General features: G+C 44.3%; 2 long non-coding RNA genes across 3 annotated transcripts in view; one reads left to right on the top strand and one right to left on the bottom strand.

Moving 5' to 3' along the window:
- Positions 1 to 27,457, top strand: part of LOC138565846 (uncharacterized) — a 122,145-nt gene that overhangs the window by 72,874 nt on the left and 21,814 nt on the right. The gene's annotated exons all lie outside the window — the stretch shown is intronic.
- Positions 7,912 to 13,873, bottom strand: LOC138566290 (uncharacterized). The gene is made up of 3 exons (XR_011301892.1): positions 13,735 to 13,873; positions 9,250 to 9,400; positions 7,912 to 8,399 (listed from the first exon to the last, which is right to left on the bottom strand). It is a non-coding gene; the product is annotated as an uncharacterized lncRNA (long non-coding RNA).

Here is a 27,457-nt window from a genome sequence, read left to right as displayed (position 1 = left end):
AGTTGCTATAGCTTTGCCCCTCACAAGCCTCGCAGCTTGTGGCCCTTCAAGTGTTCTATTTTCCACAAACGTTTCTGAAAACATTATGCAAGACTTTTTACCTACCTGCAAGGAAGATCTTCAACATTGGCTGTCCTGGCTCTCTGAGAGACTCTTCTTTACAACTGACTTTGTGTTTTGGCCTTTCCCAAAGGAAAGGGTAAAATTAACTCTGCTTTGGAAGGTTCCAAAAGTACTTACCAGTTTGTGAATTATTTCTTAACCTTTGTTTTATTCCTCTCTATCTTTTACACCAAACTCAGTATTGCTCTAAAATGTATCAATGATAAATCAATGTCCACAGTGTTTTATTGTTTTCATCACCTGAGAGTGTAGGAAGTGTCTGTGTACCATCCCCAATCGGTATCATCTGATTTAGAGAAACAAAGTGTGTTTTGAAGTGTATTTTAAGTGTTTCATATATATTGCTCCCTTCTGAAGAAGGCTTATACAACTGACTGTGAAATAAATAAATAATCGTTTTATCAAGAAAGTTTGAGTGTAAGAGTTTATTTGAATAACTGTTACTGTGAAAATCTGTGTCACAACATTACTGCTCACATTGACCCTTCTTGAGATAAGCCTGGCCGCTCAGCCACACTACCAACCTGTGTAGTTCAGATGTATACCAAAGGTTGGATCCCTATTGCCAGGAGGTAATGGTTATTGTAGTGCACCCAAAGGGTACTTCATACAATCTTGCCTAACGCCCATATAGACATACCCTATAGAGATTATTCTACTAGTCCTCGCATGTCAGGTGGCGGACCTGCCCCGTCCCCAAGAAACTATCTATTACATTGTTGCAGAGTAGTGGGCTTACCATTGGCTCTTGCCCCTTGCCATCCACCCCTGGATTTCTGTCTCGTGATTGGCTCGAGCTGGTCTCCCCAGGCCTGTGACCCAGTTCAGTTCTCAGCCCTCTGTGCACCTCTTAAAGGTGATGTGAAAGGACTATGTGTCTGAATTGTATCTGGTACTGTACCACCTTTGCCTATGAGAGTGTGCCTCCACGTTGCCACACTTGTTTCACTCTTCGCCTGGGTTGCTGGGATCGTCTTCCTTCCGACAGTGGGTGAATGTCCATAGTCTAGCTACAGCTGCATCACATGCTTGTGGACCACAAAATCGAGCTCTTGGGTCTGCATTTATGAGGATTTATTCAATTTTCCTGCAGCGGGTCCTCTTGTCGTCTAGAGTTTGGAATATACGTGTTTATCACTGACCTTGCCTGTGGGCTCGATCTGCGCGTTGTGCAGGCTGAGCCAGATACTCTCATCTCATGTTCTGTGGCTTGAGGCCTTCTGTAATTTTCCTTACACTTATAATATGATTTCTACATGCTTTTACTGTGCTATGTAACTTATAATTTAGTTGTACGTGGTCCTTCCAGGCTCCGTAAATACTCCTGTAGTCCCAATGGGTTATTCACCATAAGCATCTGCAAGCTTGCATTTCTGCGTTAATGCATTTGGCTAGTGAGAAAAATAAGAAAGCTTTGACAGTATGTATGTGTATACATCCTCTATCTATAGAACTGTGTAAGCATGTTCTTCGTGTATGTGAATGTGTGTTTGTGTAATGCGGTGCAGGGCTGCAAGTGTGCTTAATGACTAACACTGCTATGACACAGTGTCACTAATGACGTCTGCATCATGGCTTCTTGGTGCTTAATCAAGGTAGTCCTTTGGGATATTTGCATCCACAATCTCTGTTGAGTCCCCTATTTCTGAAAGGATATGTACTGGATTAGGTCTGAATGGTTGACCAAGGGGATACTTTTCTGTGTACATGTCAGTCAGTCGTGCTCTTCTGGCTAGCCCGAAAAATGATGACTAGATTTGAGAATTTCTGGCCGTCGGCCTGTCATGTTCCTGGGGGCGAGGAGGGGCATCCCTGTGGTCCTCTCTTCAATCAATTCTGTCCTCTTGAAAGAATCATTAAAAAACCTTTGCTATGAGAGGGAGTGTCCAATTGCTGAGGATAGGTGGGTTGATTTCTGTATAGCCACGTTTTCCATCCAGGGGCCTATGTCTGTTTTTCCTGATTCCATTCTGGGACGTCCCATGATGGGTCAATGCCCCTGGGATATCGAGGACTTTGAATGGGAAATTACCAGACTAACGCCGTCTAGGGCCCCTGGCGAGATCCCACCTTGGTTATTAGAGAGGCTTCTCAACTATGGGTTCCTTACCTCAAGGTATTGTATGATCATATTTTTTCTACCCACATCATTCCTCAATCATGGTCCCAATCCATAGTTATTCCTGTTTATAAAAAGGGCGAACCTACCATTCCAGATAACTATAGGCCAATTGAGCTCACGTACTCTAATAGTAAGGTGTTTTCCATTGTCCTTCTTTGAGATCTCAATTTGGTTCTTGCTCAGTCACCTATTTTGTCCAAATATCAAGTAGGCTTCAGGCAAAGCATTGGCATAATGTGAAGAACTATGGCATGGGCCAATTTATATGGCATCCCTGGATATGTCCGGAGCTTTTGATTGTGTTGTGCAGGAACTTTTATGAGCCAAATTGATCACATTTCGAGTTCCTGTGTATGTGGTTCATCTTATTGCTCTATGTCACCAACATACCACAATCAGAATCTGCTTAACCAGGGAAGACGCATTTATTAGACCCTTCCCAACTCACGTGGGAGTCAAACTAGGGTGTACTCTTACTCCCACTCTCTTTAATCTATATCTGTGGGATATTGAGAGTTTGTGGTGCAGGAATGATATTTATCCTGCTAGACTGGGTACACTTAAACTTCACTGGGTTGCATTTGCGGATGATCTCGTTCTTTTTAACCTCCTTTTGGCCTCCAGCGTAAATTGGACATCTTTATGCAATTTGCAGTTAAACAAAACCTTAAGGCAATGGTTCAAAATCAATGATCATTGTTTTCTCTAAACAAAAGCAACCTAAAACGATGACCTGGTCTTTGGGTGGCAAAACAATTGAATTTGTTTTGTTAGATTACTTCATAAAGTTGGCAGATTCTCGATCTTAACAGCACTGTGTTATTACTTAATGAAAATAGAACATGTGCTTTTGTATGGTGTAGACCTTTCCCTTTTGGATCTGGCAGACTTTTTGAATAAGCTACAGGCCCAAAGAGGTGCTGTCTCTTGCAATGTCAATTCCGAATTCTGTAATATGACATGAGCTGGCTCTTACCACTCTTAAAGCCAGATATCAATGGAGGAAGCTCGTCCTCTATTAAAAATTTCTGAAACCTGTATAAAATTCACTATATGTTGAGTTAAACACACTTACGAAGGAGAAACAGATTCCTTCTATTAATAAGTATGTGGGTAAGATGATAGACTGCTTGATACTATTGGGTCGAATGAGGAAGAACTACTGAATCGTCCAGGGGGAAGAAAAACAAAACTCTTTGAGTATGATTGGATGTGCACTCTCGATTCTATTCCATACTACCGATCATGTATGGAATATGCCAAATTTCTGAGGAAAAAGAGTATTTTTTTACAATGTACTTATCTTGTTTCCACTGTCCGAAAATACACTCCTTGTACATGCGCTTTAAGTTAAGTCAACTTCCCACTAAGGAACGGACCATCTATTGGGGAGGACAATCGGTATCCTCTGTCATAACGGCAGAATGTCAGTTTTGCCTTGGGACAGATTCTATTGAAACCCTATTAGATTGCCAGGCTCTTACATCCAAGAGAGATAGATACTTTAAATATATGGTATGCACGGATCTATTGTTTCCAAGGAATTATTTTGGTCTATTCTTATGTGGGGGGTAAATCTTTCACGGATGCTCTCATTATGTCAATTTTTGCCTGATGTTTTGGTCCACTTAGAAGACTAACATTTTGATGTACTAATTATACATTTTTAGAGTTTATTTCTCCTATTTAGTTTACATTTTGCTATGTAGTTTTATGTGAACTGATTGTTTTTTATATTTAGATATTTTGAATTTTCTAAAATGTGATCTTGTGTTTTTTCTACATTTGTGTAAAATGTAATTAAAACCAAATCGCAATAAATATATAGTTTTAAATCATTAACTTTGCTACCAGGACTCTCTTTAAGCTCCCTCACTTCACACTTACTTCTGTGTAACGTCATCAGCTGAATTTCTGGGGATGCAAAACCGTGCCAGATTTAAATGTCTTATCTTGTTCCACAAATCTATCCACAGTTCGGCACCATTGTATCTATCCTCCTCTATCCATCTCTACAAGCCTTCTCGTAATCTCAGCTTTGCTACCTCGACTACCCTTGTGGGCCCTAGCCACCCCTCTGTGCTTTCTCTCTTCTTGCTCTACCTGCATGGAATTCTCTTCCTCCAGACATCCGAGAGACAGTCCACCTCAATGAGTTCAACACCAAACTAAAAACCTACCTCCTTGCCTCTGAGTTACTCTCCTAACCTACCTCTCATCTGCCTTACCTCCTCTGTCCCTCACTTTCTCTGCCTCCACTCTAGCAGCTCATCCATCATGGTTAGATCACTAACACACCTGGCTGAACCGCATATCTGCACTTAGTCTACCCATGTATTGTCTCTGGTGAATATTCCATTTACTCTCCCCCACAACCTGGTCAGAAGGACACTTAAACTCACTCCATTGTAAGAAGCTCACTGCTTGCTGTTAAATCTGATTTCTTATTTATTGTACGTTCTTTAGTGTTCAAAAAAGCATTGTTCCTCCCTGTATATAAACAAATAAATAAGAGAGAGTGATAGAGAGATAGAGAGACAAAGTAGTGAAAAGTAGAGAGGTTGGTACAGAAGAGAGGAGACAGGTGTGAGAAAAAGAAACCAGAGATGGTTATCTGTAGGGAAAGTATACCAGGGCAATGACACTACTCCACTAGGTCACCTCGGAATTCCCTACTGAGTTAGGGAAATAAAGCTAGCTATGTCCTTTCTGCCCTCCATAGGACAGGGACAGAATAGACAGTAGGGGCACTTTGGCTGTTAAGTACCTGTATAACAAGCCGACCCTCTTGAGCAAGGGAGGTGGGAGTCCCCTTAAAGGATGAGGGAACATTTGCAGGTTTGTATCCTAGCCCCAATTGCCTCTTTGTATATTATAGGGCCTGCAATAGTGACCCTGTAGTTATGGTTAAGTTGGCTTTCCCATGGGAAGAAAAGTTTATGGGTGGCTTATAACTTTTGCACTGTTCAACAAATCTGCACAAAATAAATATAGACCCTCCTCTGAATTGTCTTGCAATCTTTTCTGCAGTTTCATCAAGGGGGGGCTAAGTTGTAGGGGTGGGGCCAAACTTTTAAAAAGCCGGAATAGACTTGGATGGGAAATTAATTTTCCTTGCGGATACAGCCCGAACCGCTGGATGGATTTGCACCAAACTTTCAGAGGCGAAGCGGGTTGGTCCCAAAAGGGTACTTTTGCAAATTTGCTGTTAATCCATCCAGTAGATTTTTTTTAATGTCCATAACGTGGACAGACTTGTCTCACAGACTTGTTAAAAGCAGGTGTCCACCAGTTATGTGGTTATTTTCCATGATCATTCTACTTCACAGTGCCCTTTTTGATTCCATTACCGCAGTTTCCGCTGCCCCAAATATTGCATAGCACTCCAACCTTTAATTACAGGGTTTTGATGGACTCTCTGGTGGACTCTCTTGACTTCCCTCAGCGTTAATTACCATTCTCCTCAATTGTCATTGTGTATAATCCCTCATCATAATCACTGCTGTAATCCCCAATCTAGTTCTTGCTGCTAATTAGGCTTTTCAAGCTGTATTCTAATGTATTGTGGTTCTCTTGTTTTCCTTTGCGCTCTCCACCCTCTTTCATCCCTCTTTGCAGCGTCCCACATACATTCGCCAGGCCGGCATATTAATGCGATCTGGTGACACCAGTGCTTCTTCCCGCGCCTCTTCCAGCCTCTCTTCTCAGGAGTCGCGCTCCGGTTCTTCCACTGTCGCCGCATTCAGAGAGCCGCAGTTCAAGAGCCGTCGCCTGCCTCAATCTAATCAGCAACGTCCCTCCCTGTCGGCTCGCCTGCATATATCATAACACCACTTTGTCCGAAACGTTCCGACCTTGTCCTGGCTGTTGCCGACATCCCTCAGATGCCGGCAGCAGGTACCTTTACTTCCGAGCAGTGCTATGAAAAGTGTGCTATGCATTAAAAGGGGCTTCAACAATATATATTTGGGGAGAGGAGGGTTCAGTGGGACGAGCTCTGCAGCTAAGTGGCCATTTTGTGGGCAGTCGGCCACGCCCCCATAAATGCTTGTCTGTGTTTTGCCATGTATCCTGGGTCAATCCGACATGTGCATTTTCTCTCTACATCTCAGTGTATGGCATTGAAGTGCTACATTGGTGCTGGCATATAATTCCCAATGCATTTACTTGATTGGAATAGTCACTTAATCTTCTAGGCCTGGTTATGTTGATGGTTTGGTAGTCGCTGGAATCTGAGCTTGCATCTATTCAGCGACTACTGACTAATCGGATGCAGATTTCTGCATTCCTCGATTCAGTAATCATTTGGGAAAGGTCACATTTTCTGGACCCAGCCTCCTGCACGGTAACTAAATCTACAGTCACATATTTCGGTGCCTCTGAGTTTGCTTGATTGGGCCCCAGAGGTGTACTTTTTGATTTCAATGATTTACTGGTTTGAAGTCCGAGAATCTGATTGCCTTACAAGAATCCGTGATTCGCCACACCCTACCAAAAAAATCTGGATTGAAAGTGGATTGCTACTGGATTTTCCCAAACATTTAAATCCTCTTTAAATCCTATTTAACTCCAGAAACTCCCATTGTACTCAGAGGATTGCTTTTGGCTTCTTTTTGGCTTCATGCACCCTGAAATATGTTAATTAGCAATCCTCAGTGGAATGCAATCCCAAAACAATCCAAGCAATCCAATCCCCAAACAATCCACTAAAAATCCCAAAACAATCCAATCCCCAAACAATCCACTAAAAATCCAAAAACAATCCAATCCCCAAACAATCCACTAAAAATCCAAAAACAATCCAATCCCCAAACAATCCACGAAAAATCCAAAAACAATCCAATCCCCAAACAATCCACTAAAAATCCAAAAACAATCCAATCCCCAAACAATCCACGAAAAATCCAAAAACAATCCAATCCCCAAACAATCCACTAAAAATCCAAAAGCAATCCAATCCACAAGCAATCCAATCCACTAAAAATCCACTCCCCAAACAATCCTATAAAAATCCAAAAGCAATCCAATCCCCAAACAATCCACTACAAATCCAAAATCAATCCAATCCCCAAACAATCCTATAAAAATCCAAAAGCAATCCAATCCTCAAACAATCCAGCAAAAATCCCAAAACAATGCAATCCCCAAACAATCCTATAAAAATCCAAAAGCAGTGCCATCCCTAAATAATTACAAAAGCAACGGATTACAGCTGGCTTCCTTTTGGCTAAATGTACCCTCGTAGAGATCCAAAAGCAATGCAATGCAATCCCCAAATAAACCTTTTGAAATCCTAAAGCAATTAATTTAGTCACCAAATAATACTTTACAAATCAAAACAACAAAGCAATCCCAAAAATATCCTTTAACAATATAGTCATTGTTTCGGTTTATGAGCTGGAAATAAATTTAGGAGTTTAAACAAAAATAATGTTTACTATAATCCTGAAAAGAAATGCTTAAAAACACATTTGGTGCACCTTGATGAATTGGGCTTTAAAAGCGTCACTGTGGCTCGATTGCTGCCCATTTCAGAGAGTTGCATTTTGAATTGCCTTTAGAACAATAGTGATGACTAATTAGGTCACAGTCATTTAGGTAAAATGGCCATGAAAGTCAAGACCATGTAATGGCATATAAACTATATTTTAAAAGAAGCGACACAGTTTTTTTTCCCCCCACTATATTTATTAAAAAGAGGCAGAGGTTCAATCGGACACTGTGTGCATAGCACAAAAACACAACTGTAGCAATCCCAAACACGGGTGCTTCACAATTTAAAAATAAAGGGTGAGAGGGGACCCAGAACCAGTCCGGTTCGGTCCAGCCCAGGGAGCAAGCGTGATAGGGGACACGGAACCAGTCCAGGGGTGTCACACGAGTATACAGGCCCAGCCTAGGGAGCAAGCGAGTCCGGTGGGGACCAGCCCAGGGAGCAAGGTTGAGAGGGGAAAGAGAACAGGTCCAGGGAGTCACACTAGTATCCAGGACGAGGCAAAGAGCAAGGGAATGCGCAACTACACTTGTGTAGAAAAGACGAGGTTTGGCTCCTTCTTCATCCGGTAGTTCCCAATTTTGTTTTGGAGGGCTTTTCTGCACTCGGATGCAGAGAGTACTGGAAAGCCCATTTCCCTGGCTTTAACATGGATACATTCTGAAATGGAAAAAAGATTTGTGTAAAAAGTTTGAAAAGAGCAAGCAAAGTACTTTTTGGTTGACACATGGCTGTGAGAAATAAAGCATAGACAATTTTCACTGTACACCCTCTAATGTGCTTTCGTAATTCCAATTACTACATTTCTCAAAGCTGTCAATCTGGATGAAACCATGGCAATTCCTTAGAATTTAATATAGATTAGTGTCACTTCCCCAGGAAGTGGCTCTCCGTTTATCTTCTTTCCCATTTCTTTGCATAATTGGTATATTGTGAAGAAATTACCAATCTCGTGTTTCCCCCATGGACAGTGCATTGGTAAAGGAGCCATACAAGCAAAACAAATACACAGGGTTTGAAATTGAGCGGAGCTGGGGGCTATTTAGCCCTGTTTGTAGCCTTGAAGAGCCTGGTTAGCTTTACACCATGCCTACCAGGAGCTAAATTTGGCTCCCGGGCCAACTGATGCCGATAACATATACCTATGGGAATTTAACTATGTGCGTGCTTGCTTTTGTAACAATCTAAAAAAATAACATAGGACACCACTATGACATTTGAAGCTTAACGGGTCATAAGTAATGGACAAAGCAATATGTTTGCATGTGGGCATATAATGAGTGATGGACAATAACCGGTTAATACACGAGCCACAGTATTTGAGCTACCTTTCCCCCCCCTCTGACACAGTCTAGAAGCCCTATGGCTTCATAGGAATGTTGGGGAGGAGGGTTTGAGATTGGGGTGGAGACACAGAAGCCTACAACCGATAGTATTTGGATAGAGAAAAAGCATTTATTTATTTCATAAGGGCACACACCAACTTTTGTTTAACTCTAATGGCACTTACCTCTGATGCAGTTGATGGACCAGGGTTGGGATTTGCATCGGGAAAACTTTTTCTGTGGCTCCCGTCCGCCTCCTCTATATCCACTGAAGGGCCAGTTCCAAGCAGTGCTCAGCTGCTACCTGCTAACGGGAATCCACTGTGTCCCAGTAGGCTGAAATAATAGCACAAATATTAATATTACACATTTTAATACAGTACGCATTCTAATGACAATTACCAAGACCCGGAACCAGCGCAGGGAGCCAGATGGGAACCCAGACACAGCCCAGCAAGTAAGGAAGTTCGTTAGGAACCCACCCATGGAAGAGTCTCGGGCAGGTGCCAGTCTTGCCTGAACTTCTGAAATGGTGAACACCTAGGCACACAAAGCAGGTAGGCGTTTGGTTATTTGCTGAAATATTGACTGCCCATGGTCATTTTAATCCCTATGGCCATTTACACCCAGATCCTGCCCCTCCCAAAATACCTCCTTATGGGAACTTTGAGCTCACTTTAATCAAGCCTTATCAGACTTTGCGCTTAAAGTGCCTGCCTGTGATTTTCAAAGCAGTATTCTAAGAGTTAATTACTTAATTGGAGTTGTAAACCCACTACTGGTGTGATAAAAAATGTCTTAACCAGGTCTGCCTTCAGCCACAAAGCAGTTCAACGAAGCAACTGAACAAGTCTGGAAGTGTTAAGATGAAAAAGAGTAGGATATACCCTAAAGTATGGGTGCATAACATACGGCCCGCGGGCCAGTTGCGGCCCGCCATGCCGTTTTGTCCGGCCCGCCAGCAACAAAGACTTTCCTAATGGAGGGCAGCCCGCAAGCAGCATCGGCCCGCCTCCATTAGGAAAGTCTTTGTTGTCTTCCGGGCCGGACAAAACAATGGCCCCCATTGGTTCAGTGCACACGAACCACGCAGCTCCTACGAGCCACGTAGTGCGTGTGTGCTGATCCAATGGAGTGCCAGCACTACGGCTGGCGTGGCCAGTAAGGCTTGATGCGGAAGGCATTTCAGCCTTGCCCCGCCCACGCCAGCCGTAGTACCGGATCTCACCAGCAGGGGGGGGGGAGAAAAGGAAGAGAGAGAGAGAGAGAGAGAGAGAGAGAGAGAGAGAGAGAGAGAGAGAGAGAGAGAGAGAGAGAGAGAGAGAGCGCGCGCAAGTGCAGTGTGTGTCGAGATGCGGAGGGGGTGCGTGTGTCGGGTCTGACTGAATGTGTTTGTATGCAAGTTCAGTGTATGTTGAGATGCGGGTGTGGGGTGTGTGTCGGGTCTGCCTGAATGTGTTTGTGTGCAAGTGCAGTGTGTGTCGAGATGCGGAGGGGGTGCGTGTGTCGGGTCTGACTGAATGTGTGTGTGCAAGTGCAGTGTGTGTCGAGATGCGGAGGGGGTGTGTGTGTCGGGTCTGACTGAATGTGTTTGTGTGCAAGTTCAGTGTATGTTGAGATGCGGGTGTGGGGTGTGTGTCGGGTCTGCCTGAATGTGTTTGTGTGCAAGTTCAGTGTATGTTGAGATGCGGGTGTGGGGTGTGTGTCGGGTCTGCCTGAATGTGTTTGTGTGCAAGTGCAGTGTGTGTCGAGATGCGGAGGGGGTGCGTGTGTCGGGTCTGACTGAATGTGTGTGTGCAAGTGCAGTGTGTGTCGAGATGCGGAGGGGGTGCGTGTGTCGGGTCTGACTGAATGTGTGTGTGCAAGTGCAGTGTGTGTCGAGATGCGGAGGGGGTGTGTGTGTCGGGTCTGACTGAATGTGTTTGTGTGCAAGTGCAGTGTGTGTTGAGATGCGGAGGGGGTGTGTGTGTGTCGCGTCTGCCTGAATGTGCTTGTGAGTTTGTGTGCTGAGTTGGGGGTGGGAGTTCGGGTCTGTATGGGTGCATAGTGTATTGGTGTATGCTTGTGGGTTTGTGTGCTGAGTTGGGGGGTCGGGGGGTTCGGGTCTATATGGGTGCATAGTGTATTGGTGTATGCTTGTGAGTTTGTGTGCCGAGTTGGGGGGTGGGGAGTTCGGGTTTGTATGGGTGCATAGTGTATTGGTGTATGCTTGTGAGTTTGTGTGCCGAGTTGGGGGGTGGGGAGTTCGGGTCTGTATGGGTGCATAGTGTATTGGTGTATGCTTGTGAGTTTGTGTGCCGAGTTGGGTGTGGGGGGGTTTGGGTCTGTATGAGTATGTATGCATGGTGCATGCTTGGTGGCATGGGGCATAGTGTTTGGTTGGGGGCCATGGTGTTTGGTTGAGGGGTGGGGGCCTTGGGGCATAGTGTTTGCTTGAGGGGTGGGTGTCATGCGGCATAGTGTTTGGTTGGGGGTGGGGGCCATGGGGCATAGGATTTGGTTGAGGGATGGGAGCCATGGGGCATAGTGTTTGGTTGAGCGCCATGGGGCATAGTGTTTGTTTGAGGGGTGGGGCCAAGCCTCCCGCCACGCCACGCCTGCTGCGCCTACCGCCCCGTCCACATTTACTTTTCGGCCCACTATAGCCATCATGTAAGGTACTTTTGGCCCACTGTCAAAATCAGTTGTGCACCCCTGCCCTAAAGAATAACCATTTTACTCAAATGTATGTTGCTTTATAACTACTTCTGCTGTTCAAATACAACATTGTGCTTTTGTCAGGCTGATTGAAGAAACTGAGCCAGGATAATAATAATAATAATAATTTAGCATTTATATAGTGCTACGAACCCTCAGGTATCCGAGTGTGTGTGTGGTGCTCATTTATCGACCACGGAAGGATAAAAGGCTGAGTTTGGGGCTGCCGGGATTCGAACCTGCGTCAGCAGGCTCTGCACAGATGTCAAAGAGACTGCGGTTTGAGCAATCATCTCCACCAGCTTGTCAGAGGTGCTGGGCATTCAGTGGAATGGACCTGGTCGTGAAATGGCACCATCAATGTGCAACCGCATTCATGTGCCATTGTTCAGGCCATTTGCCAAAAAAAATTGCAAAGACGAAAGCAAACCAGCCATTGCTAAGTGCTGAAGACAGACATGTTTACATTCCAGTGGTTGCGAATGTGCATGTTCCATGCCACAGGGGGGGTCTTGCAACAGCCGATTAAGGAAAGCAGGAGGCAATATTTCTAAGGCATCTGGCAAGGGAGAGGCAGCCATGAATGTAGAGCATCAACAGGGAAGGGAAAGATGATTCAAGGGGAGATGGACCACCACGGTGCCTGCCCATTTTGCCCCATTTATCTATGGGGGCGCACTCCCAACACCCACAATTACTTAATTTTCCCCTACCCCAAACCCCATAACAAAAATGCAGCAAAAAAACCTGGCAAAACAGCCTTTCACCAAATGCAGTGAAACAGCTGTGACCAACTACACAGAGATGATGGCACACGATGTAGAGCTAATGTGTACTCGTGTGAAACGCCTCAGGTTATCCTTGTGGATATCTTTCCAAACCACCCCCCCACCCCCACTTATTGTCCCATTCAAGTGCAGGCTCCCAAGTTGGACCTGGGGAAAAAGGGGCTACATATGCACGAACTTTCTTAATCTGTATGAATTTCTTAGAGGACAGCCAAATGCGGGTAAATTGAAAGGGATGTGTTCGTTTTGAACACAGTCGTGGCCTCAGTGAGCTTTCAAAATGCACAGTTGGGTCAACATATTCATTAAATTAGCCCCCCCCCCCCATCGAACCCCACAGATGCTGCTCTAACTGCACAGCTTCCAAAGTAGGATTTACGACTATAGGCTCCTTTTCTTTGAGGTGCCACCCATGCGTCATGTCCTATACAACGGCCCCTCCAGAAAACTCAGCTGGTTTTGTGATAAAGTGCAGTTGTGCCAGTAAATCAATTGCAGTAGGTCTAGGCGCGCCCACTGCACCCCTTCCCTCCCACACTGCCTATGATACACATACACCCAATCCCAGCTCCGAGTACAATGGCAGCTGCATGGTGCGTTAATGTGTTTTGGACTGAAACTCACAAAAGCCATAGCTGGCATATATGACGCTGGATCATTGAAGTCGTATGAAAACAATGGAGCACAATGTTGCAGACACGTGTGTATATTATATGTTCTCCTGTAAAGCTCTAGCCTGCTTTAATATCACTTGTAAAGCAGGTTAGAGCTGCGCCGTGTGAAAGTAATGAAATGTGCCAGCAGCTCTAACCTGCTTTACAAGTGATATTAAAGCAGGCTAGAGCTGCGCCGTGTGAAAGTAATGAAATGTGCCAGCAGCCTGTTATCCAGGGAAGGAAAACATCCCGGTGGCATGCAGATAAACGCACTGTGCCGGCCTTTAGGAGAACATATGATATCCACCAAGGGTCTGCAACAGTGCTCCCTGCTTGGAGGCTCACGGAGAAATGGCGTCGCTGGTCCAAGGAGGCGGATGGGGGCGCTGGACGTGGGGAGCGCGCACTGCAAAGGCAGAGTCTGCCTCATAAATCAACACAACCTGTCTGACTCCCGAGAGACACACTCCTCACTATGCAAAAGGCTCACTCTGAAATAAAGCCTAAAACGTGTACATCAGCTCCTTACCCAATGATTCTGGCTTTGTTTATCGATCCCAGCAGCATGATCCACGCTCGAATCTCGTCCTCCATTGTCCAGTGTTCCCAGGTGGAAGGAAAAAACGCGCTGCATCGCCTTACGAAAAAAGCCCAAAACAAGCTGACTCCCACCCAAATTAACCGAAAAAAGCAAGCGCACATGTAAACGCCATGAGTGGGTTTCAAAAGTAAGAAACAGCACAATTCATAAACATAGAGAAAACACACATATACTAAGTTAAAATAAAAAGTAGTGTTAGTGGCTTGTTATTACTGAGAAAGAAGTCAGTAAAAAAATCCCCAAAACTCCTGCAGCCCAAGACAGGCAAATCGTTGCTTGGAAAAAATCCCCCAAATCCAAAATAAATGGAAAAAAAATCTGAAGCTTGAAAACTTTTAAATAAAGACACAATTCTCTCAGATGTCACTTTGTACATTTCTCAAAACTGCCATTTTCTAATTTCTGAGCATTTCTCAAAACTCTACCATTTCTGACTTACAAAAGTGTCTTTATGCTTTCAGTAAATCAGAAAAGTGGTACAGCCATCTGGGAAATGTGCAGCTAACATAGGAAAGACTTGCACAATAGATGTTAACGATACCTCACAGGCACCATATTTTAACTCCTTTTTGCGCTCTGCAATGAGAATCCCCAGGCAGTGCCTGTCCTGCACTCCTCAGAGGCACTATGGCCATTGTCAGGCCATATTAGGGACACTGGAAGCTTTGATGTCTGTACCCCCACATTCTTAATGTCACAGAATACAGTGCTTTTAGGAAAAGTGTTGTTCCACCAAGGAACAATACTTTTCCAATTTTACATGGACTTCAGAATTGGGCCCATGTTTCTGTAAAGTGAAAAGCAGTTTACATTTTAAAAATGGAGCACCTGCAGCCCAGCAGGTCTGCCAAGGCAACCTGACCGGAGATGTAAGCTACATGGAGACAGCCCAGTGAGGGAACTGCAAAGCCCTCCACCAATGGTCCCATGCCCTGACCTGCACGATTTCATATGAAGAGAGCCATGTCTACATTGCCAGGATGCTGCCAGGCCTGGACTGGCCTACAGGGCAATGCCTATATATTTTTTTATTTGTATTCCGGGATTTGTAGTGCCATTACAACGGCAAGACTACAAGTCCCAGAATGCAAACATAAAATTAGGACAGTTACACGTTTTCAACGATCTGTGTGTCCCGGATACGCATTTTTATTACAAAGTGCTGTGTGTGTGTGTGTATATATATGTATATATGTATATATATATTTCATTCAATAAAAAAACTTTGTTAAAGGGACGTTATGGTTAAGTTGCACTAATAAAAACCTATGAAATTCAATGAAAAAAACTTTGTTAAGGGGACGTTATGGTTAATTTCCTATGGGTTTAGCAACTTAACCATAACTACATGGCCGCTACAGCAGGCCATGTTATATATATATATATATATAGTGGTCGTACTCCAGTTCAGGAAATCAGCCCATCAAACAACAGCAAGTTCGTTCACTTATCCAGTATATATATAATTTGATGTACAGGGTACAAATGGGGACAATGGTTATATGTTGCACAAGCGAAAACAGTAAGACTGGCTGTCTATGCATTTCAAATAGTGTTTTAATAGTCATAGTGCTGAACGTATTTAGAAGGTGCCATTTGCTGGACACATGAGTATGGTGTGCACGAACTGAAATAGTAACAAGTATTATTTTTTTTACAATTGTGTTCCTTTCGTATGAAGGCTATATTGAATCTGAACAAATATCAGGAAATATATTACTTCATGAAACGTTTTGTTTTACATGTTCAATACATCTTGGATTTTTCCCGGTGCAGCACCCAGTACCAGGGGCGCCAACTTGTGGTTATCCCGGGGACAGCCGGCAGCAAAAAAAGCCCAATTTTAAGAATAGTTTGCGATACAAAAACATGTTTCATGGTGATGCTCTTGTAGTAATCGGCAAGTCATCCCAGAATCATCCCCAAATGATCAGGGCCAAACATGCTCTTCAAGTAATCAGCAGGTCATCCCAGAATCATCTGGGGCAAACCTGTTGATGCTCTTGACGTAATCGGCAAGTCATCCTAAAATCATCAGGAACAAAGAGTTTTCTAAAATAGGGATGATGTTGGCATCCTCAGCAAGTCATCCTAAACCCATCCCCAAATCATCACCCACCATTCTGAGACATTTGCTGATGACTTTAACAGCGTGATGACTTCTGATGATGTGGGAATGACTTCTAATGTAGTTTGATGATCATCGGATGACTCCAGGATGGTCTCTTAACTCATCCTTTTAGACCTGGGTTTCTCGACCATGTACGTGTTGCCTGCCTGCTCTGAGCCACTGTCCTTTGATCCAACAGGCAGTGACACCCAGTACCCCATCTGACCCTTCTACAGGGTCATTGATTCTGGCAATTTCAGTACTGTGGTCAATGGCCGCAACATTTTGCAATGTGTTTTTACAATACATGCACGGTTTCTTCAAAGATCCAGCTCCGGTCACTGTGGTACCAAACTGTTTAGTGTTCAACCCTCAGGCGCAGCGTTTAGATGGTTTTAATGGCGCGCTGAACAGTTGGAAGTAAATAAGTCACGCATGACACAGGATAAGCTTTGCGTTCAAAGACAGCAGTGAGATTGAACTGCCATTCTCTTTTGCCCAGTAGACATATATTTACAGTTGGCTCCTTTGACGGCAGTTGCAAGTTTGTGCCCCTGCCCTGGAAATGGGAGTAGGAGACATACGTGGAACCGGCTGTGCCATAAATCTCCAGTTCATAGTTGTGCTGGGCTAGATGGGGAGTGCGCCTGCTTGTGTTGACGGGTTAACTTTGTTTCTCGATCAGCACACTGCTCTGGGGCTCACCTCCTGAATTCCTCTCTAAACCTCCCTCGGCAGTCCCTCGGGCCTCAGAACAGGCCCGTCAGAGCCTCCTTCCTTTCCAGCATGACTTTGAAGTCAGATTATTTTTTCCCGCATCTCCCCTCCATGCCCCTCGATATTGGTGGAGTGCGCAGTGCTCCAGATTGTGTCCAGATACACATCCACATAAATAAAGGTGCCCTAAACGTGTGCACACTTACCTCTGGTATGGTATTTATCCAGTTTTTCGTGCCCACAAGGAGCACGGCCACCACCGTATCTTCTTCTTCCGCCGCCATTGCTGCCCACGCTGCCAGACCCGAGAAAAAAAAGCCGAATGACCCTGCAAAAGAAGCCCAAAACAAGCCGACTCCCAACGAAATAAGCAGGAAAGAGCACTCATTTAAAACGCTGTGGTTAGGTGTCAAAATTAAGACATTTAACAGAATACCATAACTATACATAGAACACAGAGTGCATACCCAGCAAATTTAACCCCACTCTCCTCAGAAACTCTTTTTTAAAACACATTTTGTTATGAGGAGCACAGTTAAATTAAATTCTCTTTATTAGTCAAACAATGACTAAATGTAGGTGACCATATTACTACCACAAAATACATTTTGTTGTGTGTCTAAGCACATTTGCAAACCCCATGGAGCTTAACTACAAAAGAGGTAGCAGGCACACCTCTCTAGAATAAACATGGCATAATAACCTGTTCAATGGTTTTTACCCACTTGAGAGTCCGCAGCCATCACTTTTTGCTCACTGTACTTTTCACAAAGGAGGAATACCCATTTGCATATCAGTCTTTGTCCCGCCCACAAGGACAGTCCAGCACCAAAATGCCAGGCAAACCTCCTTTGAACAAGAGTACCAACAGCAACCCCATACACGTGTTTCAGCCTTGTTGGGTCCCATCAGTGAGGTGGAGCTGTGCCTCTCTGAGCACAGTGAGCAAGGGGTCCACGTCTGTGTTCTCCCAGGTAATGTAGGATGACCAACCCCAAGTTCCTTGAAAAAATACAAAAAAGGTAGCAGGCACTCCTCTCTAGAATGAACATGGCATGATAACCTGTTCAGTGGTTTTTACTTGGAGATTAGGCTTATATTACTTCTGGTACTTGTAGCTTTCCAGTGAAAATGGGGAGGAGGATGGGGTGGGGCAACACAAATTGTGCTTTTTTTCTTTTTCGTGTTAAACATATTTCTATAAGGAAATGTTTGTCAGCATGGTTTATCATGTGATTTGCATACTTTTTAAGCCATCTCCATCAAAACCCAGACATGTCCACAAGCTGTAGCTGGGAAGATATGTGGTTAAGTACTTTAATTGCAAGACTGGACTCCAATCCTGATTTCACCACTTCCCTAAAGTGTCTTATCATGGGTAAATCATTTTGATCTTGCTGTCCCCAGTCTAGTATACCTTGAAATTCTGAGACGATAATAGTCTCCAGAGGCACAGTAAGTGTGTAATATACATTTAACAGTTGAGACACTGCAAATAGGCCCGTCAACGATCTTGCAGTTTTACCAGTGCAATGAACGGGAGAAGACAAGGGAGAACAGACAGAGGATCTTCAGGCACGTTGCATTTGCATCGTGCAAGTGCAATGGGAAAATCGGCAGCTATTAACCCATGGCTGTATTTCTGGCTCTCCATTATGATGTATGCACCCCACAGGTGCCTCAGACTGTTTTGCATTCTAAGCAAAGGGTCCCCCAACCATCATGTTGAATTAGGCCCCCATACCTCTTCAGCCAGGCCTGACTATAAGACTGGCCTACATTGTACATCCAGTTTGGACATGTTTGCTCACTGTGATATGGAATTTTTAAAGCTAAACCCAAAAGGAGTGTTTTCTTAGGTGGGGAGACTAGAGCTGGGAGATCCCAGCGGAGCTCGGGCCAGCACAAGCCTCACCTAGGACTCTGGCCTAACCCCCCATCGTGGCCCAGTGCGTGCCAGAAGCAAGTGCCGGCCATGAGCCCCACCTGGTAATCATATTATTTCTTTTCTGCTTGGTTTACTTACATCTGCATAACAAATGTAAATTATTTAAGCGTACCATACATAGTATTTATTGTTTGGGGTAGAGACAGTAGGCTATTCAGGCATGGTTTGCTGCCAATGATCCAAATGTCACAAGGCATAGCCGGAATATTGTTATCTTTCTCCCTTATACTCTCATGCCCCCTTTATTTTGTCATGAGGTGCCTTGAAACACCATTTTATGTGTAGGGGACTTACAAAGTATCCAATAAATAAAAGAAAGAAATAAAATAGTAATTGCGGGTGCATTCTTTTTTTTCAAACGTAACAGAACAGATATACAGCCGGGGGTGGTAAACAGAGGAGCACAGAGGAGGGGTACAGCTGTACCGGGTGGCAGGCAGGAGACAGTCAGCCACCATCCAGCGAGTCAGGTGGCGCGATGGGAGATGGGATGGCCGAGGTGTTAGCATTCCTTCTACCCATTGCTGCAAATTGATACACCCTGAATGATAGCGACTGGGCATTATTTACTGGAGAAATTAGTTAAGTGCAGTTTGACATTATTTTTCCAACATTTAAATGGAGTAAAAATGTGTGCCTATGTTACTGGATTGTTTTTACAGAGATACAAGTTTGAAAAAATCAAAAATAAATCTTCCAATGTAGCCTTGCTTGCAAAAGAATCCAAAATAAATGCAGTAAAAATGTGTAGTGTTGCTGGATTGGTTCTATTGAGAAACAAGATGAAAAAAATACAAAATAAATCCTGTAGAAATGCCTGCCTGCCAATTAGTGTTAGTGGATTGTTTTTTACTGAGAAACAAGTCAGTAAAACTCCAAAATAAATCCTTTAGAAATGCCTGCCTGCCAATTAGTGTTAGTGGATTGTTTTTACTGAGAAACAAGTCAGTAAAACTCCAAAATAAATCCTTTAGAAATGCCTGCCTGCCAATTAGTGTTAGTGGATTATTTTTACTGAGAAACAAGTCAGTAAAACTCCAAAATAAATCCTTTAGAAATGCCTGCCTGCCAATTAGTGTTAGTGGATTATTTTTACTGAGAAACAAGTCAGTAAAACTCCAAAATAAATCCTTTAGAAATGCCTGCCTGCCAATTAGTGTTAGTGGATTGTTTTTACTGAGAAACAAGTCAGTAAAACTCCAAAATAAATCCTCCTACCCAAGGCAAATAAATCCTTGCTTGAAAAAATCCCCAAAAAATCCAAAATAAATCCAAAAAAAATCTGCAGCTTGAAAACAAGCCAGAAGCAATCCCAAAACAATCCAAAAAGTGGATTTCTTTTTTACTAGGGCAGACTCCAGTTAGAAAATGTTACTATTTGCAAAGATCGCAAGAAGAGATTCTCATCACTCTTTTACTTAACACGTGCCATAAGAAGCAATTTACAAGCTGTGGCTGGCCAAGAAGTAGATTAGTGGCAGGGTGTTGTGGATGTGATTTATAAATGCTTCCACCCACTTGACAGACTAATAGTAAAAGCTAATCCCACGTGATTACCTGTTGTTTTGACTTCCGGCTGCGTTTACCCTCGGAGGGATTTGCAAATTCTTTCAGAAAGGACGGTGGTAACAAATGTGCAGCTTTAAAATGCATTTCCTCTCACATATATGACATATGCATTACCTTTTGCATGAAACTCACATATCAACTAGTGGTCGAAGTGTATGAAAAGAAGTAGTGGAACTATGTTCTCCACTGACCTTCCAATGACCCAAAAACCTCATTGCCACGCCCCCGAAGTGGGCGGGAGCGGTTGGGAGCGGTGCTCCTCTACTTTTTTTAATTACGTTTTACTGTTCTTATACTTTTATTTTAAAAAGATACCATTCCAGAATGGTTTTGTTTTAAAATAAAAGTGTAGGAAGCAGTTGAAACGTGCAATTTAATGCACTGCACTGAACATTCCCTAATACAGCAGGCACATTTGTTTGGGGGTTTGTATTGTGTGTGAGAGGGGCAGTGGTCGAAGTGTAAAAAAAAAAAAAGGTAGCAGGAAGATGTTCCCTCTGCCCTCCACACCCCCCTTCCATTCCCCAATGTGTTCCCCACTGCCTCCCCGCAATTCAAACTCCATACCTGGGTCCTTCCTGTCCTTCACACAACACCCACAACCATGTGTTTTGCAACTGTTCTAGCAGGACTGAAGAAAGCACAGTAAAAGGAAATGGTTTGAAATGACGACCATTAGTCTCTCATTGTCCCGTTAGCGTCAGCAATCTCTTAAAAGACATTCCCATGACTATAGCCACACCCATCCCTTCCTTTACCTGCAAACACTTCTGCGCCTACAGTCATTCTTGCACAGATTGCTTTCGAGCAGAGCTGTTTGGCTGCTTGATAATTGTTTTTTTTTTTTATCCCGAGCAGTCTATTGAAATAAACAACACAAATCCAGCACTTGCGAGATAGCACAGTGAGATGTTACACCCCCTTGTTATTGCTGGGACCAGGTTCCAATCCCCAGGAGGGAAAAAGTAAAAAACAACTGTGGGCTGTCCCAAAACGGTAGTCGGAATCGATGACCAATTTCCCAGAAAAGTAAGGGCATGTCTGCACCTTTTAGTTCCCGCCCATTTTGACCCCTTCCTCTATCCCTTTGAAACTGCCATGTGAATATATGTCTCTGCTGTTATACAAAAATAAACATATATGGTACGCTTTAGAAAAATGAAGCCATGAATTACTGTAACTCATTCTAGAACGTTTAATAAATTACACAGGTTAGTATGAATTACAACAGGTGAATCCCATATACACACATTTAACCTACACAAGCTCAATGAAAGCATGTTGTGTGCGTTCACAACTTGCAAGTAGTCTTTTTCTAGCATTGCCAAAATACCAGAAAAGTAAGCTGCAGCAAGTCCAGAACTCGCGTTCCCTACTACACTTGAGGAAGTCGGACAGTATTGCACGTGTGTTATGATCACTTCATTGGTACCAGTAGCACAACGTGTAGAGTTCAAATCATTATGCATGGTTCATCAAGCAATGCGAGAATATATTAAAGGAAGGACGCGTCCAAGTCTCTAGACCTGCACACTCCCTCTGTTACGAATAATACAATCCTGAAGAAGTTGACTTTTTCAACATATATCCAAGTTATACAAAAATAATGCAATGTGTCAAAAATAAAAAATAAAATATGGTACATGATAAGAATCTGTACATCACAACATCACAGACATATTCATGTGAAAACAATAAAGATGTGTTTGGCAGTGTCGGTGGGTGTTGCTACTGCCTTCACCCTTAACTGGATTACCCAGAACTCACCCGCCCCTCTCCCCGAGTCCTTAATACTGCCCCCCATAGCAGAAGCGAGTAGAAGTGTTTGGCGGTGTCGGCGGGTGTTTCTGCTGCACCTTTAACTGGATTACCCAGAAATCACGCCGCCACTCACCGGGAGTTGTTAATACTTCCTCCCATAGCAGAAGCGAGCGGAAGTGAGGAGAAGTGTTTGGCGGTGTCGGGCGGCTGTTGCTGCTGCCTTCACCTTTAACTGGATTACCCAGAAATCACGACATCCCTCACTGGGAGTCCTTAATACTGCCTCCCATAGCGGAAGCGATCGGAAGTGAGGAGAAGTGTTTGGCGGTATTGGCAGGTGTTGCTGCTGCCTTCACCTTTTACTGGATTACCCAGAAATCACGACATCCCTCACTGGGAGTCCTTAATACTGCCTCCCATAGCAGAAGCGAGCGGAAGTGAGGAGAAGTGTTTGGCGGTGTCGGGCGGCTGTTGCTGCTGCCTTCACCTTTAACTGGATTACCCAGAAATCACACCATCCCTCACCGGGCGTCCTTAATACTGCCTTCCATAGCGGAAGTGAGAAGAAGTGAGGAGAAGTGTTTGGCAGTGTTTTGATGGCTGGAGGTGGCATTCCAATTGAGTCTTCCAGGGATCTTTTGAGCGCACAGCTGAGCAATTATCTTGGGTCCAACTGCGGTAGTTCGTGTTTTTTCTTTGACATCAATTAATGTTTGACTCATAACCCGCTACATACAGACCCTGCAAGTAGACCCTGCCGTGCTCGGCCTTGATGAAAGGACCAGGTGGAGTAGAGATCGCGTCTTGCAAAGAACACTCCACCCACATTGATATATACTGACACAGTTTGGACTGTTCCGGGAAGCTGCCGCAGGAAAGGGCATGGATATGTTGTCCGGGCTTAGTTGTTGTAAGTGCGCTGCCATTACCACGCCACACCTCTGTGAGGATATTAGGGGGCAGAAACATTTCACTGCATCACCCGTATTCTACTCTTGGTTCCCGGTTTAAAGGGATTACAATTTATGGCTTGTTCTTCCCTGGATTCAAACTTTGATCAAGTTACGTCTTCATGCACAGTAGGATAGTTCTGTTTAACTGTTCTCATTAATCACATTTTCAGGGTGAGGCAAGGGGGGAGGGACGGACTAGGGCAGCTCCTCAAATATTTGGGCATTCCCCGCCTACCAATTACTGTGGATGATCTGAATTGATAGTTGGGGTCAAAAGTGTGCTCCAACAAGTTGTGGTGAAGTTGTGGAGATTTGTACCGGGCGGGCCCCCTCTTTGTGACGTTTTGCAGTCCTTTATTGTCAAAAGACCATTGTTAGGTCTATTCGACCACTGGGTCCCCTGAGGGCTGCAAGCCTGCTCTCCCTCACGGTGGCCTGGTGGTTAACAAAAAGGCTCTGTGGACCAGGTCTGTCCGTGGCTGTCTTTGAGATTTAGGGACCTGGGGTCCCAGTTTTGCTGGAGCACCTGGAACACTTGCACCTGCGCTCACATCGAGGAATGCATACCTTGGCCATTTAGAGAGTTGCCCTAGTTCTGGCTACCAGAAAAAGAGAAATAGAGGAAGAAGCCTGGGAAGACTGAGTGATAGCCGCAAGGGACAATGACTCCACATTATTCTGGAAAATAGCCCAGAAGGGCCCTTATTATTAATCCACTATGGAGACCCCGATTAATATTGTCACAGACAAGTCTTGGTTGGACAATTTCTCCTCACTTTATAGTGTGGGGAGCAGGGCAATGGGACATGGACAATCAGAAAGGGGCATGCCTGAATGTAGCGATGTGATGGGCACTGAGGATAGCATTCTGTTCTCAGTGGATGAAATAAAGAAGGCCATTGGCTGCGAACGATGCAATCGAGCCCCGATGTGAATAACATCCCGGCAGACCTATTTGTTATGCAGCCAGATCTCTGGGTTTCAGTGCTTACCCAAGGGTTCAATGCTATATGTGTGGGGGAGCTAGCCACCCATCGTGGTCCATGATGGTAATCCAGCCTATTTATAAGAAGGGATTCCGGGTTTCCACTGCTTTGTATAGACCCATGTCACTCCTGGATTCAATCTTCAAAATATTGGGTCGGGCTATACTGGCCCAACTGTAGGACTGGGTTGTGAGTAGTGTAGTTCTTTCCCAGATCCAGTTGGGATTCAGGCTTGGGCAGGGTACAGCAGAACAGGCATTCAATCTCAACCTGGTACTGGCACAATCACACTATCTGAAGGCGGAGCCCATATAGCTGGCATTCATGGACCTAAGCACGGCATTTGACAAAGTTAATCGGGCCAACCTTTGGACATGATCAGGTCCATGAATTGCCCGGATGCACTGGTGGACCTTATGGTGAGGCTACATGGTACCACGCAAGCTTGTGTGATAAGTGGTGTCAACGGGCGCTGCACAAGCTCCTTTAAAGTAGAACTGTGGGTGCACCAGGGATATCTGCTGACCTGTCTTCTAATTGATTTATACATAAATGTCTTTATAAGCACCTACTAAATTATTCTGCCGATGTCCCAAATCTGGGTGGCCGGCATCTACCAGTTCTGGTGAATGCAGATGATTCCGTATTGATGGGCCATACTACAAGGGCCTTGCAGGAACTCATTTCAGAATATTCTGTTTACATGGATGGCCTAGATCTGGTTGTAAATGCAGCTATGTCTGTGGTGATGTCATCACCTCTTTGTTTTTGCTTTATCACCCCGTGTGGGACGGGTATACCCAGACGTGGGTCCCGTACCTGCTGGGCCTAGAGACCCAAGCTACTCCTCACTGATGAGCCCCAACAAGGGCGAAACATGTTTGGGGATGCTTGTGGTCTCGTGCAGAAGGGATGTAACCTAGAAGTTCAGGCTGGACTGCCCCTTTTGGGGTGGGGCCAAGCCTGATTTGCATATGGTCTTTCCCCTTCTGTAATGGCTTGGCAGGCGAAGAACGGTGGTCTGGAGGGTTGCCCAGAGCAATGCCAGTGGTTAAGATTCATTCTGGTTGCACGCTACTTCCAATTGGACCCAGATGGCGTACGGGTGACTAGCTGTCGTGAGAATCTGAGAGTTCCTTCACTCAAGGCCCACACAATATCAGGCGCAGCTCCCCCTGGATCCGGGGAGTCATCTTTACATTTACGGCCGCTGGTTGAACGAGCACTCGTACATTCCCGGGAGGAATTTTGGCGTTTATGTATTCCGTGGTTTGCAGGAACCTCTGCTGGGACGCTGTTATTTAGTTCATACAAGTGGACCCAGCTTATAACCAAAGGAAGAGACGTACAGCCTTCCATTGTATGAATGAAGAATATACTTTTATTACTCCTGATGAAGACGTCACTACACTAAAGTATATACGTCGAAACCGGTTGAGTTTGGACTAAGATGAGGTCATGGTCAGAAAACTCTGGGACCAATCTTAATTGCCTAGGCCACTGATCTTATCTGTTGTGGCCCGTCAAACTGATTTATATTTTTTCTATAAACTGTTCAGATGAATCAATTGTGATGATTTTTTTTATAGATTTTATATTGTACATTTATTGGTGTTTGGTATGAGTGGTTTGTCTAATGGATGGGTGAGGTTGTATGTTTGGATGATTGAATAAGATGATTTTTACTATATAGATGTGTTCTTTTTAATAAAAGTTGTTTCCTGCTATGTAAATTGTTTTTACAAGTGCAGATTTAATCATGATTTGTTTCATACATTAAATTAGTATCAGGTTTAATAAAATCCTTGATACCACATTTATTGAATTGTTTCCGTTGGATGTTTTTCCGTTATCCAATTTCAAAATAATACTCCCATCCAAAGTGTGGGGTCTCCTGTGTCTTTCAGAGAACACATAAGATTCATTCTAAACCTTCCAGTCATCACCTCTTTGTTTTTGCTTTATCACCCCGTGTGGGACGGGTATACCCAGATGTGGGTCCCGTGCCTGCTGGGCCTAGAGACCCAAGCTACTCCTCACTGATGAGCCCCAACAAGGGCGAAACATGTTTGGGGATGCTTGTGGTCTCGTGCAGAAGGGATGTAACCTAGCAGTTACATCCCTGCCCCTTGTGGGGTGGGGCCAAGCCTGATTTGCATATGGTCTTTCCCCTTCTGTAATGGCTTGGCAGGCGAAGAACGGTGGTCTGGAGGGTTGCCCAGAGCAATGCCAGTGGTAAAGATTAATTCTAAACCTTCCAGTCATCACCTCTTTGTTTTTGCTTGTTGGAAGGGGAGCCAAAGAATACATTTCAGGGCCATGCATTGTAGGAACATTGTTATCTCTAGGGTTGACCACTTTGATTATTTGGGCGTTAGATCCTCCACAAACATGGGCGCAGGGGCCCACGTAAACAAACAGGCCCTGCAGTTCAAGCAGGCTTTGGGTGGAGTCTCTAGGGCCATGTATATATTTAAGGCAAATTCACCATCCCCCTGCTTCAGTTGTACAAGGGAAAAGCAGCTTTTCTTGCTAAATTTGTGATGGAGCTGTGGGGTTATTCCAGTGTTAACGCGGTCCAGATCTTGGAGAACCAATTCCTGAAAAACCTGCTGGGGCTTACAACCTCTGCTCCTAATTTTGGAGTGCTGATGGAATTGGGCTGAACTCCAATTAGTGATACAATCTCCCTGCAGCCAGTATTACACTGGCTCAGGCTATGGGGTAATAGTATGGCGACACTTACTCAGGAATTGATCACCTTCCTGATTTAAGGACCCTAGAGATAAGATCCCATGGTTGGCCAACATCAAGAAACAGCTGGGGGGGATAAACGGCACACATTTGTATCCACCAAGTAGTGTGTTCTCCATGGGAGAAATCAATCGATGGACTGCTAGTATCTATGAGGTTGTGCATCTGGATAGAGAAAGCAGTGAAATTATGAAGCCAAATAATCGAGGGCTGATGACCATTATGTCTCGGTGAGTTCAGCATTATTTATTATAGGCAGAATTCCCCAAGGATCGTGTACTTGTATCCTGGGCAAGGTTTAACTGCATTCCGCGAAATGCTGTGGTGGCAGCATGGGCCGGGGTGGGTGGAGATAGATCTTGCCCAACTTGCACAGCCCCAATGCGAGGACTTGGCACATTTAATTCTCTTTTGCCCAGCATAAGCGCAGGTGTGAAAACACCTCAAACGACCACTGTTATTAAAAATTGGTGCTGTACAGTATAGGTCAGCTCTAACTTACCTGTTATGGGCAAATTCACCACAAGTGGGTTAGTCACTACTCTCATGCCTAAAAAAAAGCACTCTGTCATAGGAAACAACTGCTTGATACATCGCCCTGATAATGTGCTTCTATATACCGATTAATGAAGTGAACTTGTAATTCTTTTCTTCTTTCTTCTCTGTTGTTTGTCGTTGTTGTGGTGACATGGTGTATTTTTATTATGATCTAATTGTATGTATTTTGCAATGGATTTATGGATTGTTTTTTATATGCAAATCTGAATAAACTTGATGATGAAAACAATAATCATACTGTAACAGTTTATTGAGAGGCCACCCCCAACACAGGGGGTTCCTTCCCTCCCCACTC

This window comes from Ambystoma mexicanum, chromosome 2p (assembly GCF_040938575.1).
Source record: "Ambystoma mexicanum isolate Mex_15411 chromosome 2p, UKY_AmexF1_1, whole genome shotgun sequence".
In the NCBI taxonomy this organism is placed as follows: Eukaryota; Metazoa; Chordata; class Amphibia; order Caudata; family Ambystomatidae; genus Ambystoma; species Ambystoma mexicanum.
The sequence above is the reverse complement of the archived record's forward strand: the minus strand, read 5'-3'. Positions and strand labels throughout refer to the sequence as shown.